Source organism: Oxyura jamaicensis, chromosome 2, assembly GCF_011077185.1.
Source record: "Oxyura jamaicensis isolate SHBP4307 breed ruddy duck chromosome 2, BPBGC_Ojam_1.0, whole genome shotgun sequence".
NCBI lineage: Eukaryota > Metazoa > Chordata > Aves > Anseriformes > Anatidae > Oxyura > Oxyura jamaicensis.
In genome coordinates, this window is record NC_048894.1 from 82,876,440 (window position 1) to 82,885,370 (window position 8,931).

Below are 8,931 nucleotides of genomic sequence, written 5' to 3' on the forward strand. Positions count from 1 at the left end.
TCCAGCCACTCTGCTCTAAGCTTGTAGCATTGCATGGTGTTCTTGTGTCCAAAGTGCAGGACCCAGCACTTAGCCATGTTGAATCTCCTAATACTGAGGCCATCATGACAGATTTTTCAAAATATTTTTAACACCTGACTTATTAGTATTTTTGGCAATCTGGCCATTCCTTTGTACCCCTTCAACTGTTTTAAAGAGCTGCCCATTCATATATGCAATTTCTTTCTCTTGGGGTTCAGAACCAAAGATAGGCCTGACTGAATTTTACTACAGTTAAGCAGAATCTAAGTTGCTTCTGAACTAAGCAAATTCAGCTCCAGCACTTTAGAGTTAACATCAGAATTTCATTCTCTTCTCAGAGGCAGGACTAATCTTCTCCAGTTTTTCTCAGACATTAAGAGACAATAATTTTAGCTGATGTTGGATTCCTATTCATTTCTGACTTTCTAGGATAATGTTAAGACATTATTGACTCTGAAGAATTATTTGTCTGCATACCATGTTGCGTATTGCAGTACATACAAGAAAATTTGAGCGATGGCAACGATGGCCTGATATGTATAAGACCTCAAAATTACTGATTATTATACAGAATATCTTATTAGAAATATGGCTCATCTTGTCACAATTTGTCACATCCTTGCACTGAATTAAAAACAGCATATTTTTCATATTACCCTGTGCCTCCATTGATATTTCCAAAATGATTTAACAAATATAAAACCGCCCAAGCAATGCTGATAATTTTTAAATGCCTAGCTATCTTGTTAATGTTTGCATTAAATTCACAGCAAGATTTTACATCATCTTCCATACTTAAAGAGTGCACATACAACCATTAAATCATAAATATGCCCCCATTTAAAATACACTCCAAAAATCTATAAGACTGAACTGGAATTTAATATTTTCACTCTTCTTTAGGATTTTTTTTTTGAACTTTTACCACGTGTTTTCCTTATATTTCTACTTGTGTGAGTGTTTATGTAAGGTGAGAAACCTTGAAATTTTAAGATGGTTATAATTACAAACCTTCAATAATATAACAGGATATAAGATAAAAGCCACTTGAAGATCTTTATAGCCTGAAGAACTATGTTGATTCCTTTCTGCCCTCATTTCTCAGAGTATTAAAAATGTATTATTGGGAGTGCTCAGATAACTGCTTGCATGTCTATTTATTCAACTCTAAAATTGTTTATGTTAGAATTATGGACTTGGTTTTCTATTCAGACAGTTAGTTAGTTTGCCTGCTTGCTGAGTCTTGAAGCTATTTTAGTTCAAATTATATTAGAGAATCACATACAAAAGGATTCTTTGTTCACAGACTATCCTACAAAATAGAGAGGACTTCAGAGACATCCATAGCTCCAGGGCCCAGTAAATTAGGTCTTGACTAGAAAAATAAAAGCAATAAAAATTGTCATATGTAAAAGAGCAGATTGTATGTGCTGTATTCCACTAAGAGCAAGGAAAGAATATTCTAAGTTGAAAGGGTGTTTAATTTACATATTTTTTTTTCAAAACAAACAAAAAAATAACCACTAACTACAAAACACATATTCTTAAATAATAGGATCAAATATTTTAAAAGTCTGTTTTATACTCTTTCTGTGGCCCACTTTCCTATGACCAAAAGGATAGAAAGAGGAGAGAAGGAAGTCAGACTAGAAATCTCCGTAAAATTTACATTATCCTGGTGTCTATCCATTTTTGTACAAGACATGAAAAATGTTAAGGAGAGTAGCTCCACAGCATCTAAATTTTGCAGCACCCTTAGCATTACTGATACATGCTTATTGTTGTATGGCAGTATATTCAGAAAACAGGATGCATTTGCAGGAAGTTTTTCAGGGTACAGTAGTTTTCCTCTGTTCTTTCTCTGCTTCTACCCTTTTTCAGAAGGCTGAAAATTAATTTCCAGGGAACATATCTGTTGAAGCAACCACTGAAAAATAACCTTAGATGGTCTGTGCCATGAAAATCCTGGTATCATCAAAATGTTACTTTTTGACCATTGTTTTTTAAATGAACATAATTTTTATCCTTTTAAATGTTATTTACAGAGTGGAACACATTTTGTTTGTTTCCTGTAAATGTCTTATTAGCTATGTCATTTTCCCTAATACTTATATTTAGCTAGATGGTGCATAGAAACAAGTGGAAAGTAATAAAATTAGTTTTACATACAGTTTTGACAGTTTGTCTTACATGGAACATTACTCTTCTGTTTTAGTACATGCTGTATACAGTGGATTGTCGTTAGCAAAATTCATTAACCCTAAATATTGCAGTGAGACATAGGATGTAATTTTAGTCACATCTATGTAGTACTGTTTGTGAATTCTTTTTACATTGTTTTACAGGTATCTCTTTCAGATTTGCATTTTACATTCACTCAGAGTTAACTTGCATGTAGGAGACTTTAGACATACTATTTTTTAATTCCAGTTAATAATGTTTAAATTTCTACCTTCTTCTATTCATTTTTCCCAGGGGTGAGAATGTATTTTAAGTTATATTTCAGGGCTCATTACAAAGGCATTTTGTTTAGATCACCTTGAAGTTCTTTAAAAGATCAGATTTATATATTTGAAAAAAAAAAAAAAAAAAAAAAAAAAAAGGAGGGAGGAATTAAGTCTTACTAGAAATATTGAAAAATACTGAAAATATATCAGATGCTAGCAGGGTGAGGGAGGTGATTCTTCCCCATCTGCTCTTGTGAGACACCACCTAGGGCACTGTATTCAGCTCTGGGGCCCCCAGCATGAGAAGGGTGGAAGTGTTAAAGTCCAGAGGAGGGCTATGAGGATGATCAAAGGGCTGGAGGACCTCTCCTACGAAGAGAAGCTGAGGAAGTTGGGACTGTTCAGCCTGGAGAAAAGAAGGCTTCAGGGAAATTTACAGTGGCCTTCCAGCACCTAAAGGGGGCCTAGAGGTAAGCTGGGGAGGGACTCTATCAGGGTGTGTAGTGATAGGACAAGGAGTAATGGTTTTAAACCATTGAGGCACTGGAACAGGTTGCACAGAGAAGTTGCGGATGCTCCATCCATGTAAGTGTTCAAAGCCAGATTGGATGAGGCATTGAGATACCTGGCCTAGTGGAAGGTGTCCCTGCCCATGGCATAGGGAGTGGAATTAGATGACCTTTAAAGTCCCATCCAACCCAAACTATTCCATAATTCTATGATTCTATGCTCTCAGAGCTAGAAGCTGCAACACAGCACCTGTATTTAAAACAAGGGAAATTAAAATGGGAATCTTAAACCATTTAGTTGCAAACTTTGAAAGATAGTATTACTAATTAAATGATTACAGTGTGCATATGTAAATATGACAGTATAACAAGCACAAATTTACTGAGGCCCAATTTCTTTCTTTGCCAGAATAGAGTAACTGGCTTACTGAGTGGAAGGAATGACAATTAGGAACATTCTTCATTTCAGTAATATTTTGATGGGACACTTTATCATTTTAAATTCTTATATGTGATTAGAATTTTCTTACAGAAATACATTCTAGAAGAATCTGTAATGAAGTATATGAACTATTAGTTACAAAAATTTCAAAGTAATTATCAAGCATTCAGTTTTGGTGTTTGGGCCATAAGTATACCTAAAGATTCCGAGTACCCTGACCAGCCTCATCTGGGATCTCCACCCAGGCAGCCTCTCACCAAGAGGTGGATGTAAGCTCAGAACTTTTGCCTTGATCCTTTCCTGATCTCCAGAGTGTGAATGCTGTGCTCTACCACTTACCTTATTGTTTTGACTTGACTTGGGACCTGTCTTGTAATGTGGTGGTTTTACTCAGGTGGGTGGTTGAGCCCCACCACAACCACTCTCCCACTCCCCCTCCCGAAAGAGGAACAGGGAGAAAACATGATAAAAAGGGCTCAAGGGCTGAGACAAGGACAAGGAGATCGCACAGTAATTATCATGATGGGCAAAACAGACTCAGCACAGGGAGACAGTAAGATTTATTGCCTATTACTAACAAGCTAGAGAAGTGAGAAACAAAGGAAAGAAACCAAAAGCACCTTCCCCCTCCATCCACCCTCTTCCACCTTCTCCCCCTGAGCGGCGCAGGGGAACGGGGGAATGGGGTTATGGTCAGTCTATAGCGCTTCTTCGCTACTGCTCCTTCTCAGTCACTCTCATCCCCTATGCTGTGGGGTCCCTCCCACAAGATGCAGTCCTTGCTGAACTGATCCAGCGTGGGCTTCCCACAGGCAGCAGCTCTTCAAGAACTGCTCCAGATATGGGTCCGTACCACGGGGTCCATCCCTCAGGAGCAAACTGTTCCAACCTGGGTCCCCCATCGGCAGCAGCTCCTGCCAGGTCACCTGCTCCTGCGTGGTCTCCTCTCCACGGCCTACAGGTCTGGCCTGGAATCTGCTCTGGCAGGGGTCTTCCACAGGCCGCATTCTCCGTCAGTGCAGGTCCACCTGCTCCACCATGGTCTCCTCCACGAGCTGCAGCATGGAACCCAGCTTCACCCTGGTCTCCTCCACGGGCTGCAGCATGGAACCCTGCTCCACCGTGGTACTCCATGGGCTGCAGGGGGACATCCTGCTTCACCATGGTCCTCACCACAGGCCACAGGGGACTTCTGCTCCGGCGCCTGGAGCACCTCTCCCTCTCCTTCTACACTGACCTTGGTGCCTGCAAGGCTGTTCCTCACTCCTCTCACTCTCCCAACTACTGTGTGGCACAGCATTTTTTGTTTGTTTGTTTGTTTGTTTTCCCTGTCTTAAATATGCTCTCACAGAGGCGCAAAACAACATCACTTATTGGCTCAGATCTGGTCAGCAGTGGGGCCCTTACCAAACATGGGGCAGCTTCTAGATCCTTCTCACAAAAGCCACCCCTATGCCCCCCTGCTACCAAAACCTTTCCACATAAATCTACTACATGTAACTACAAACATGTCTGGTGGCTGCTGGATTGTGGTTGACTATAGTTACCATCACTGAACCTGCTCTGTTCACTCTGCACATGTACTGTGCGACCATGCTCCATGTCAGTGAAGTCTCCCTTGTCCTCTCAAACTCATGCCATTTGCTCTCTGATGATCAAAAATAAAAATAAAACACTGAAAGAGGCTGCCCAGAGAAGATGTGAAGTTTAGTGTTGAAAGTTGCCCAGACTAAACTGGAAAAAAAAACACAGGTAGCCTGGTTTGATATCACAGCTGACCCTGCTGTGGAGGTTTAGACAAGAAGCTCTGTGATGTCCTAACCAACCAGAGTTATACTATGGACATATGACCAGCAGCTTTACATATCATTAGTGTTGTGGTTTAATCCATCTGGCAGCTAAGCACCACACAGCCGTTTGCTCACCCTCCCCCCTGTCTCTCTGGGATGGGGGAGAGAATCAGAAAAATGAAGCCTTTGGGTTGAGATAAAGACAGTTTATTAGGACAGAAAAGAATGGAAATTAATAATAATAATGTTTATAGTACTACTAATAATAATGTGTACAGAACAAGTGATGCACAATGCAATTGCTCACTACCCGCTGACCGATGCCCAGGCTATGCCCAAGCAGCCACCCCCCACCCCAGCCAGCCACCCCATATTAATTGTTCAGCATGACATCAGATGGTATGGCATACCCCTTTGGCCAGTTTGGGTCATCTGTCCTGGATCTGTCTCCTCCCAGCTCTTGCTACACCCCCAGCTTGCCCACTGGCAGGACAGAGCAAGAAGCTGAAGAGTCCCTGGCTTAGTGTAAGCACTGTTCTGCAACAATTAAAAGATCAGTGTGTTGTCAACGCTATTCTCATCCTAAATCCAAAACACAGCACCATATGAGCTACCAGGAGGACAATTAACTCTATTCTAATTGAAACCAGGACATTGGGAAAAAAAAAAAAAAAAAAAAAAAAAAAAAAAAAGAGGTCAACACACTTTTCTGCTTTGGCTTTCTCATTTATACTCATACTTTACTACCCTCTCATCCTTTCTTTTTGGTCACTGCTGCTAAGAAAAAACTTTCAGAAAGACTTTCTCTATCAAAAGTGAAAATAGACCAATTCTTTATACAACTGCTTAAGCGGCTTTTGACTTAAATGGAATTTTGACCAAAAATAATATGTATTGGATATATCTCATATCTGTTCAGAGGGAGAAATCGTTTTGGTGGGAAAAGGATATAATTCATGTTTCTTTCCTCACACTAAGGAAGCCCTTACTAATATGTTATAGTGAATTATCAGAGTTGCATTAAATAATATATTAGAAATGAATTGATGATAGACTCTGGTGATATGACTCTGGAATTCCACAGTTCCAGAGGTGATCTCTATCACATCATGAACTGGAAGTGTATGCAAACTATATACAGTGACTGTAACCAGTTAATTTATTATACGTTTCTCTAGTATGAAGGCCCATTCTGTGATGCCTTACCTCCTGGTCTGCTTCTCCAAAATGTCAGTGAATTGGAAGATAAGAATTTAGAGAAAAGATGTTCTAGTATTTCCATATTCCTTCTATGTGTGGTGAAAATTTGATCAAACCTGCCAAAAAATAAAACTTGACTTGGAGATATCTGAGTTGTTTATGTTCTAGGTGTAACTATTCAAATTTGGCTAATCTATAACTGAAATGAAATTGTCTCATCTGATCAGAAAGAAAAAAAAAAAAAAAAAAAAAAAAAAGCTTTAACAAGGTGTAATTTTCCAGTTTTATTTCTCTTTTTAATGCAATGGCTTCCACTTACATTTTGTGATCAAACTATTAATTGCAAGTAAATACAGGTAGCCAAAAAATAAAAATAAAAAATTAAATATAACCCTGTTTCCTCCTCCAAATTCATCTTTTCTCATTTAGAAAAATGAATTTAAATTTAGCCTCATCTTTAGAAAAATGTCAGAATATTTTTAGTTGTTTAGAATTCTTCTTAGTAGAACTTACCAAAACAAATAATGTTTTTTTTTTTTTTCTTGCTTAGATGTTTTTTCTCAAAAGAATTAAGTAATGTATCTATATTGATATGTACCTAATCTATATCTATATGGTCCTTCCCTAAGTAAAGCAGTAGATTTTCCTAAAGCATCTGAGACCTAATGTTCTTGAAAAGTGAAAGTCAAAGATGAAAAAAAGTTAAACAGTTTTTTGGTATCTAAATGTTTATACTGTGCGTAATAATTTGTGCTGGGAATTGTAAATTAACCCTTGATAGAGTAGATGTGCAGAAAAGTGTCATAATCCCATTTCTGACCCTTGTGAAAATTCATGACCCCTTGCTAGAATTGCCAGTTTTTACTACCATCATGATTACATTGAAATAATCTCTCATTAAGCTTCCTGGCAATCATTATTCTCAGTGTATCATGTTCAAGCTGTGGCTCTCTAAGCTTTTGTCATGGCCATGACATATCTGTTATGATTTAGAGAGTACAGACACTTCTGAATATAATGCTTGGTGGCTTTCACATGTTTTCATTACTAAATATTTGGAAGATTTTGACTGAACAAGTTTGACATGTTTATTGTTCCACGTTAGATGTAATGATCTTCACCTTCAGATTCATAACTAAGATTTCTTTCAGATGCCAGATTTTTTCTTTATCAAACTTAGCTACTGTGACTGTGTGGATTTGCAGATGTTTCGATCCATCTGACCTTTTGATCAGAGAGGATAATTGTGCAGTAGGATGTTTCTATTTTACTTTTTAAGATACTTTGCAAAAGATATGTGACTTACGTATTCCAGGAATTTACGAGGAATTCACTTAGAGGATCATAGATCTCTTGTAATATGAAATTATCTGATATGTATAAATGTTTGGAAAGATTTTTAATTATTTTAACAAACATACCTGAAACTAACAAGTTATAATTAATTAATTTCTAATATACTAATCTAATTATTAATAATTAATAATTAATTTTACAATGTACAGCAAAACAACTGCTTTATAAAACTTAACTGATATGTGCATGCAATAAAGTGTCTTCAAAATCACATGCAAAAACAACTGTGCCAGTTCTCTGTCACCTGCACAGAAGTGTTTCCTGATGTTAGAAGGAACCTCCTGTGTTCTAGTCTGTGCACATTGCCTCCTGTCCTGGCACTGAGCACCATAAAGAGCCTGCCTGGCTCCATCCTCTTTGCATCCTCTCTTCAGGTATTTATATACATGGATAAGATCCCATCTGAGCCTTCTCTGCTCCAGACTGAACAGTCCCAGCTGTATCAGCCTTTCCTCATAGGAGAGATGCACCAGACCCTTGATCATCTTTGTGGCCCTATATTGGACTGTCTCCAGTAAGTCCATATTTCTCTTGTGCTGAGGGACACAGAAACTGAAGACAGTACTCCAGGTGCGGCCTCACCAAAGCTGAATAGAGTATTAGTAAGTTATAAACAAATTAGTAATTATTATACTATAAATGCTATGTATATAAGGTATAATAAATATAATAATAAAGTATAATAAGTTAATAAATACTTACCTGGCAGGGAGACACCATGATCATGCAGGTGGTTTTCCTAGGGTGAGGATTATCCCCTGAATTCCAGGTGTGCTAAGCCCCTCAATTTCCCCAAATGCAAGAAACTTGACTGCATAATTTGTGGTAGTGGGGGACTGTGTTGGGCTACAAAGCTGATGAAGGGCCTGGAACAAAAGTCCTATGAGGAGTGGCTGAGGGAACTGGGGTTGTTTAGTCTGGAGAAGAGGAGGCTCAGAGGAGACCTTATTGCTCTCTACAGCTACCTGAAAGGAAGGTGTGGGGAGCTGAGCGTCGGCCTCTTCTCACAGAAAACTGGTGATAGGACTAGAGTGAATGGCCTCAAGTTGCGCCAGGGGAGGTTTAGGTTGGAAATTAGGAGACATTTCTTTTCAGAAAGAGTAGTCAGGCATTGGAACAGGTTATCCAGGAAGGTGGTGGAGTCCCCGTTCCTGAGGGTATTTATG

General features: G+C 38.7%; 1 non-coding gene across 1 annotated transcript; it reads left to right on the plus strand.

Moving 5' to 3' along the window:
* Positions 1 to 8,459: 8,459 nt before the first annotated feature.
* On the plus strand, positions 8,460 to 8,624 carry LOC118163338. Its single transcript, XR_004748997.1, has one exon. It is a non-coding gene; the product is annotated as a U1 spliceosomal RNA (small nuclear RNA).
* The last annotated feature ends 307 nt before the right edge of the window (positions 8,625 to 8,931 follow it).